We start from the raw sequence: 8500 nt of genomic DNA, 5'->3' as shown, positions 1-8500 counted from the left end.
CAGCAGAGTTTGATCCAGGCTATACAGCCTCCTTGTGCACTAGCAAATTTATAAGAATTGCACAGGCAAACTACTGCTCATTTTCACATGTGTCCTCAGTGTCAAACTCAGCTTTAACACACTGAGAGTGTGATCCCATCTGCCTCTACTGTGGCACTGGCTCAGTTCATGACCTTGGTGTGGAACTTTGCCCTTCTGCCTGCAGGAACTGCAACCCAGAGTGTGTGTGTGCAGGTCTGGAGGGGAGATGCATCATTTGGATATCATTGTGACACCACTGACTTGCTGAAGTCACTCCTCCAACCAAGAACATCTGAAATACAGGAGGCAGAAAAATCTAACCCTATGTCTTGGCAGTTTTGTCTGCCATGGTGGGTAGTCACTCCAGCCAGCCCCTGAGAGATAGAAGCCAGAAGGGATTGCTGGCTTCTTGCACATGAGGCATGAAGACATCAAACTTACCATTAGAGACTAGCTGAGCTTCATTGTGGAGTTGTTTGTCCCTCTCATTGACTTTACTCAGAGCCTCCTACTCCCATAAAACAACAGAAGATATGAAGATGTCTTGATGTCCTGGTTTAAAGATCACTAACTTAACAAGGTCACACTCAAACTATTTCTGTAGGGATTGGGCTTCATTAGCGAGAAGAGTAATGAGCTCGGTGCAATCTCCTGTCTTATCCACCCGCAGTGTATTAGCAAGATTGGAGCCAGCAACTGTGACTTGATATCAGAGGCAGTTGCAGGGTAGCAGCTAAGGAGCTACCACAGGAGATGGAGACCTTTGACAGAGAGGCTGTGCAGTCCCTGCCCATGCTGGGCATGATTTCCTGGACCATTTTTGAGAAGGTAAGGAGTGTTTTCACACCTCATGTAGTAGTTTATGTGAATACTACAGAGTTATTTCTGGATCCAGGGCTGCAACCATGTGTTCTGGTTAAGATCCTGCAGAATGTAAAGCCTGTTTGCATGTGTTATTAATAACATGGGAGACCACATGCCACCATTCAAGGCAGCATGGGGGTTTGGGCACGGGGGCTACAAGACCTGCAAGGTATGTGAGGCAATGTGTAGCCATGAGCGCCCACAAGGGAACAGTGCTCAGTGGCATGAGACATTTACCCTCAGGAGGGATGCTGAGAGGAAAGTTGTGCTCAGAAGAGAGATGTGGTTCCCACAAGCTTAGGGAGACAAGCTGGACCAGCTTTCTGACTACATCACAGCGTGGTACAAAGTGTTACATAGCTGTGCTAAAGAGCAATCTGAAATTACCTTATACAATTTCTCTGTGCCTTAGTTTCTCTGTGGCATAAAGAAAGTAATAACTCTTCCCACCTCTCCGTGATGCACAGTCACTCGCATTTCTCAGGGAGGTGAGCCCTGAAAGTTTCTCAGATAATCTCCAAGTACTTGATGTAAAGTTAAATATAAGACTGGGATGGGGTCAGCCTGCCTCTTCTTCACCTTTCAAAGAGGGCTGATGAAACAAGTAGATAAATAAAATTATATCAATCAAACTGGGCCTGAAGCTTACCCTGGCTGAAGCAGTGGCATCTTCTCAGAATACTAGTCCAAAAAACAGTTTATTAAAAAGTGGTGACGGAAACCCCATTGTTCCACATTTTTGGCTCCAGGAGGCTGGAGCAACCCTCACCTGATGTAATTTTAAAGTGCTTGGCAAATGCACTAAATAAGAGGGGGTTTTCTGCACAAAATGAAAACTTATACAATCCCTTAAGAAAAGCCAAACCTTAAACATGTGAAAGCTTATGAAAAATTAGATGATGTGAAAAGTACTTTAAATCAAAGCAGCAGGTAAAACTGGAAATAAAGTTATCTTCAGTTAAAATCTCTATGTACCACATTGACGGTAGTGCCTCATTTCCTGCAGACTGTAAGTAAATCAAAGCCTACTTTGGGTTTGCATATCTGTCTAAGATCTCATCCCCAAGAATGTATTATTTTGGCATTTCCCACATTGGAATTACCTCTGGTCCAAATTTGGGTAATAGAGTATGATAACATATTAACAAGTAATAAGCATGAAATTTTTATCCATTTTAAAATGTATTACTGAGAAGGAAAACAAACATGTAAAAAAGGCAGCATTTCAAAAGTAATCAGCAAAAGAACCAAGAAAACGAGACTTAGGTCACAAAAGAAAAATGAAAGAAAAGTATAGCTAATTGGTGGCACTTTTTTTGAGAAAGAATGTAAGAAAAGCTGCATACGTATTCAGGAAAAGTAAAACAGATGTGTGAAGTGTCTGGCTGAGCTATTGTTTTAACTTTGTAATCTAAAATAGCTGACTTGATTTCATTTTAACAAGGGATTAGTTTAGCAGACAGTTTGGATTAGCAGCAACATATATAAATAAACATGCTACTCTTAAATACTCAGTTTATAAGAGGCAGGACAACAAGAATCAGAAAAATGCTAGTCTTGAACTTTGAGATTACACAGCCAAAACACATGCCCATTCCACAGAGACAAGGAATTAGTAAGAGCCTTCATATTGCATAATGTAATACAAGAAATATTTGTGATTATGATTTCACTGAGAAGCAACTCAAGCCCTGCTCAATACCCTAATTGCAGAGGATTAACAAATATTTTACACCTATGCTATTTTAAGAAAAAGAAGGATAAGCTCATACCTTGCTATTCATATGTGAAGGAACCTGAAAAAAGTCAGAAATTATGGGTCAGGTATTCTGTAAAAAAAAAAATGCATATTGCTTCAACCATAGGAGACAGGGGGAAAAAAACTGTCAGCAGATTGAAAAACCCCCTTCCTAACATGTTTTTCACACAGCAGCAGAGATCCGGAATAACTGATCTGAGGAGGGAAGGTGTCTGTGCTAGTAACCAGAAAGAGGATGAGACTGGCAGAAGAGCACTTCTCCTCCAGTGTTTTCAGACAGCTATCCATCAGCCTGAGCAGTATCAGAGCCTGCACTAACTTTTCAGTTATAAACATTCACAGACATTCAGGGTTTTATATGGGATTTTATATAGTCCTTTCCAGCACTGCCAAGCCGGATGTGATTCTAATGTCACAGTGTTTGGTGTAGCAGTTGTTTTGCTACCATCTGTTAGAGGTCAACACTAGTATTGGTTCTTTTTTTTTTTTAGGCCCCTTAAGTAAGTAAAGGCTTAAGCCTGCTACTGATTCCAGTGCACTTTGACTCTTGCCATGAGGCTGAAGACTTGGATATATAGAATCACGGAGACCATTCAGCTACAGAAGATGGGAAACATGCTCCCATGAGTAGCAACTACCTAAGGTGTTACAGGAGTTTCAGTCCTGTCCCCAGATTCCTGCACGCTGTCTGTAAAGACAGCCATGCTGGAACAATCTTCCTTGGAAAAGAGTACATCAAGGTGGAAGGGGACGTGTTGTTCTCCACATCCATGATGAATAGGCTGAATACAGCAGGAATTAATTACAGCAAGATATTTAATCTAGATATTAAAATCTGTTCTTATGTTAAAAATGCAGAAGTATTGTAAAAACTTCATAAATTAAAGTCTGTAAAATGAGTTACATGGCACACACTGTGGGGAATGTCTCAAGGCAGAGCCTGGGCTGTATCTGAGGTTCCTTTTGTTTTTCATGGAGTAACAGTCATCTGAATTAATTCATGTTCATCAAGAGTGGATAAACACATTGACTACTCACCATCAGATGTATGGCAAATGAAGCCTAATGTGTATTAAATCCAGAGAATCTAAAGGATTTCCAATTTAATCCAAGAATCTTTAGCAAGCAATTGCATCTGTCTGGAAACATGTCTACAAAAGAGAATTCATAAGAGAAAGACATTGCAGATACAGGAAAGCAGACTACTGAAGACATCAGATAATGTCAGACATAGAAAATGTATTTTCTAGTGAGATAATTTTCAGGTAAATCCACAAGCTTGCAAGAAAAAAGGCATAGAATCACAGAGACAATTAGGTTGGAAAAGAACTTCAAGATAGTCACATCTAACCTTTGACCTGGCACTTCTTGTCAACTAAGTCATAGCATTAAGCGCCACATCCTGTCATTTCTTAAACACCTCCAGTGATGGTGACTCCATGACTTCTCTGGACAACCCTGACATCATCTGATTTTGTCTTCACCTGCCTGAACCTTTGTTTTAGCTTGTTTAGTTGGATCAGACATTATCTGATGATCAGGTGGCTATTGCCCATTTTGTCCATATTGCTAAACCTTTGTTTAATCTCTGCTAGATTTTCATAATTGTTTAAGGTAACAATAGAGTTTGTGTGGCCAGGTTTTGGTAGCAGGGGTAATATAGGGGTGGTTTCTGTGAGAAACTGGTAGAAGCTTCTCCCATGTCCAGTGGAGTAATGCCAACTGGCTCCAACATGGACCTGCCACAGCTGGCTAAGGCTGAGCCCATCAGTGATGGTGGTGGCACCTCTGAGATAACAGATTTAACAAAGGGGGAAAAGTGTTCAAGGGCAACTGCAGCTGGAAAAAGGAGAGAGTGCATGTGAGAGCAACACACCAGGATCAGAGAAGCAAGAGCAGGAGGAGATGCTCCAGGCAGCACAGCAGAGATTCCCTTGCAGTCCATGATGAAGACCACGGTGGGCCAGATGTCCCCCTGCAGGAAGTTCATGGTGGAGCAGAGATCCATCTGCAGCCCAAGGAGAAGATGCACACTGGAGCAGTTTGTGAAGAACTGCAGTCTGTGAGAAGGTCCCACATTGGAGAGTTTTGTGGAGGACTGTCTCCCATGGGAAGGGACCCATACTGGAGCAGGGGAAGTGTGAGAGGTACTTCCCCTGAGGAAGAAGGAGAAGCAGAGACAATGTGTAGTGAAATGACCACAGTTCCCATTCTCTGACCATGTGAGGTGCTTAACAGGAGGAGGTTGAGAAATAAAGATGCAAAGTTGAACCCAAAATGAAGGGAAAGTTGGGAAGAAGGTGTTGTAAGATTTTTTTTATTATTATTTCTCACTATCCTGCTCTGATTTGACACTTAATAAATTAATTTCCCTGGATCAAGTCTGTTTTGTCCATGATGGTAACAGGCATCATCATCTCTCCCTGTCCTCATCTTGACCTAGAAACCTTTTCTTATATTTTCTCCCAACCAGTTGATGAGGGATCAAGAGTGTGTTGGTGGGCATCTGGTGTTCAGCTAGGTTTAATCCGCTTGACCATGGTTAGTCATATATTTTTATTTAGATATAGTAACAAGTAGCTATCCTTTGTAGAATTAAATATCTATAAACTTAAGATAATGATGCAGTGTAGAACAATGCAGGCTCATTATACTAACAGAAGGGACATGGGAGATACTTGAGCTATTAATTTACCAGTGGTCAATTACTGATGATTAACCACAATTCTTAAATTGTGACAGCTCAGGCAATAACATGGCCAAGACCTTTCTTCCCTCAGATCCATGGTGGGGAGATGCTGCTCAGGTTAACTGGCCCTCTTGAGGCTACTCAGGTCTTCCTCTGCACCACAGTCACCAGCAGAATAAGAAAAACATATATGCAATACACTCTAACAGCCAGCATCACTCAAACTCAAATATCTCAAATCAGTGTGGCTCAAAGCATCATAAGAGCACTTTTTTTAGAGTTCCCAGGCCACTTATTTGTGACGGCAGAGGCTTTCTTGGGAAAAAATAGTTGTTTGGTCTCATTATTTTCCAGAACAACTGCCTCATTGGGAACTTCCCAGGTGCTAGCTAGTGTCTCCATGAGGAAGGTTAGGCTCTTGAATCTTTTCCTCTGCTAGTGACAAACACCTACTTCATTTTTTTAACAAATCCTCTCACCTAAAAAGGAGGTAAGGTCTGTGTGTTCACTAGAACAAGGAGAAGCAGAAGACCCATCAGTAATTTACAGTAATCTGTTTGTCTTTTGAGTTTTTCCACACATGAAATACACCCAGCCCCAAGAGCACCAATAACTGGAGACAGCAGGAAATGAAAGTGAGCCCTCACCTTCTCTCCTGTGTCTTAGTCTTAAGTAGCAAAACCTAAAAGTGTTTGGAAACACAGAAAGCAGAGGAAAAGAAAGTTTTCACTACTCCAGTACATTCTGCCTGGGTAAAGACTGTGAGATGTGTCCTAACACTACTTTAATTAAAATGCAATATCAATTTGATTTGAACCACCACTTTTGATACAGAACTCAGCAACTTTGTGTTGTAGGTTTGAGCAGAGATAAAAAATTAATGTCTTAAATAATTTAGGCATCAGAGAGAGTCCCATGACCATAATATAAACATATTGATGTTGGCAAAAAAAAACATTTATTATTAATTTTACATAAGAGCTACAAAGTTCCAGGTGCATTTCCTATTCCACACCAAACTTTGTAGAAATGCAGAGCTTAATGGTGTTTAGAACTTATTTATTTGTATCAATTCATATTTATGTTGAGAAAAACCAAAATTATACAGAAGAAGGAAGGTTGTTCTGAGTTTTCCAAGTATATTTGGACTGAATGAGTGCTCTTAATAAGTTTTCAGTGCTGCTGCAGTAAATGAGTAGGTGTTTATAAGTATACAAAAGATATTAACTAACCATTTCTGGAATTGTCATGGCAATGCCCCAGATTTCCTATAAAATCCTGAATAGGTACTGACTAAAATGTTATTTTCTCCTGCATTTATCTCCTTTACCTAGAATGATGAACCATAGAACATGATTCCATACAGAATATATAGGTATATGTGTATATATATATGTTTGTATATGCGTGGAGATATATATAGACAGTAAGTACACATCTGCATGAATTTGATGTAGCTATGTTTATATATATATATATATATTCAGGGTATTCAGGCTTTATGTGATGTAGGATAAACAAAATTATGGCAAACATCACATCTGCTGGAAAGAATTTATGTATTTTTGTTGCTACTAATGATCACTTGACAAAAGGTTGTTCTTGCAGTTTCTTCATGGTATGCATCTTTGAGGGGACTCTCATTTTCTGAGTACTGCAACTTTAAATGAAGAAATCCCTTTTCCTACCTTCATTGAAATTCAAACACATTACAGTAAGTCACTGTGTTTGCTCAATTCATGATCTGGGCCCAAATTTCCAAACAAAGATTTTCAAGCCAAAAATTTAGACCCCTAAATTTAGAGAAAAATGGCATCATTATTATTTGTTTTTCTCATCCAGCATTTCTCTGTTCTGAAATAACAGTGATGGGGGCAGAGCAGACAGGCCAGTTCTGACCCCCAGCTCTGGCAGCTGCACGACGCGGAGCAGAGCAGCTCAGAGGGGAGTGTACAGCTGTTCCTAGGTGGCATCAAACTGCCAGGATGGGCTCCAGCCAGAGGAGCAGGATGAGACTGCAAGGAGCCACAGCTGGACCTCCTTAAACTCAGGTACTGCCTGAACGGTGCTGCCTTGCCACCACAGTCACTGAGGCTGCCGAGGCTCCAGCAGGGACCTGGAAGGGAAAGAGCGAGAGGCTTGACTGGAGCGGCTCTGCGCAGCTCAGCTGGCCCAGGAGAGCCGTTCATCCATATTATGTGGCTTGTGTATAATAAAACATAGCTCACACATTTTTAGATCATCAGCTGCAGTATTAAAACAGGCCCCTTGCAGAGAAAATAAATATAAAAAAACATGACTAGAGGAGATGCCACAATCATAGAGAACTGAGAGCAAAATCAGAACTATCCCTTCTTTTTCTTCCTTTTTTTTTTTTTTTGACTGATATAATTAAAGACTTCCTCAGTATGGACACAAAGGGAGTATTTAATGTGAACTTAAAAAAAAAAAAAAAAGAGAGATTTAAAGGTTTAATATACCTTCAGGAAAAAAAAAAAAAAAAGGCAGTTAAAGATTTCCTAAAAAAAAAGAAAATTAAAGATCCGCAAATGGCTGGTGCAACTCCATCAAGCAGCTGGAACTTGTTAATAGTCACACTCTCTTGTGACCTGAGATGCAGGAATCTAACCACGAATTTTTTACAGATATCCTTTAAAACAAGTGTTGGCTGATATCACTGTGGCCCACCGGACTAAAACTTTCTGAAGACATTGTGGCACCTAGAGAAAATCAATTCTCCTGACATTTAGGCTTCAGAAGAACACCTTTTTCCCATTTCTTTTTTTCTTAAAGAAAAAAAAAAAGAAAAAAATAAAGAAACACTTAATCAGTAGCAGTGACTCATTATTAAAAAACAACAGTACTCTTTTCCCTCTGCTCTGCACATATGGTTCCTCTGAGAGACCAGAGTTAATGAATAATAATAGTGGTTTCTTCACCAGCCATTGCTAACACTGATATTATGTGAAAAAGACTATATACAAGAGATCAGTTTTCTACAAATATGGACCCAAAAGACCTTCTGGATCTAAAAAAGCCTGTATTTGGCAAGGTGTTGCAAAACAGATCCTCAATGTCTCTCTCTTAATTACCAGATACCCGGAAGAAAAAATGCTGAGAGCCATGCTTCCAGGCAATTAAATCAAAATCCATACTCAGATTTTCAT

General features: G+C 40.1%; 2 long non-coding RNA genes across 2 annotated transcripts; both read left to right on the top strand.

Moving 5' to 3' along the window:
• The first annotated feature begins 293 nt into the window (after positions 1 to 293).
• LOC128803796 (uncharacterized) lies at positions 294 to 3496 on the top strand. The gene is made up of 4 exons (XR_008435837.1): positions 294 to 371; positions 524 to 601; positions 692 to 849; positions 3136 to 3496. It is a non-coding gene; the product is annotated as an uncharacterized LOC128803796 (long non-coding RNA).
• A 3468-nt stretch (positions 3497 to 6964) lies between these two features.
• LOC128803797 (uncharacterized) lies at positions 6965 to 8139 on the top strand. Its single transcript, XR_008435838.1, has 3 exons — positions 6965 to 7047; positions 7200 to 7384; positions 7979 to 8139. It is a non-coding gene; the product is annotated as an uncharacterized LOC128803797 (long non-coding RNA).
• Positions 8140 to 8500: the final 361 nt, after the last annotated feature.

This window comes from Vidua macroura, chromosome 2 (genome assembly GCF_024509145.1).
Source record: "Vidua macroura isolate BioBank_ID:100142 chromosome 2, ASM2450914v1, whole genome shotgun sequence".
NCBI classification, from domain to species: domain Eukaryota; kingdom Metazoa; phylum Chordata; class Aves; order Passeriformes; family Viduidae; genus Vidua; species Vidua macroura.
Note: the sequence above shows the minus strand (reverse complement) of the source record. Positions and strands in the feature narration are given on the sequence as shown.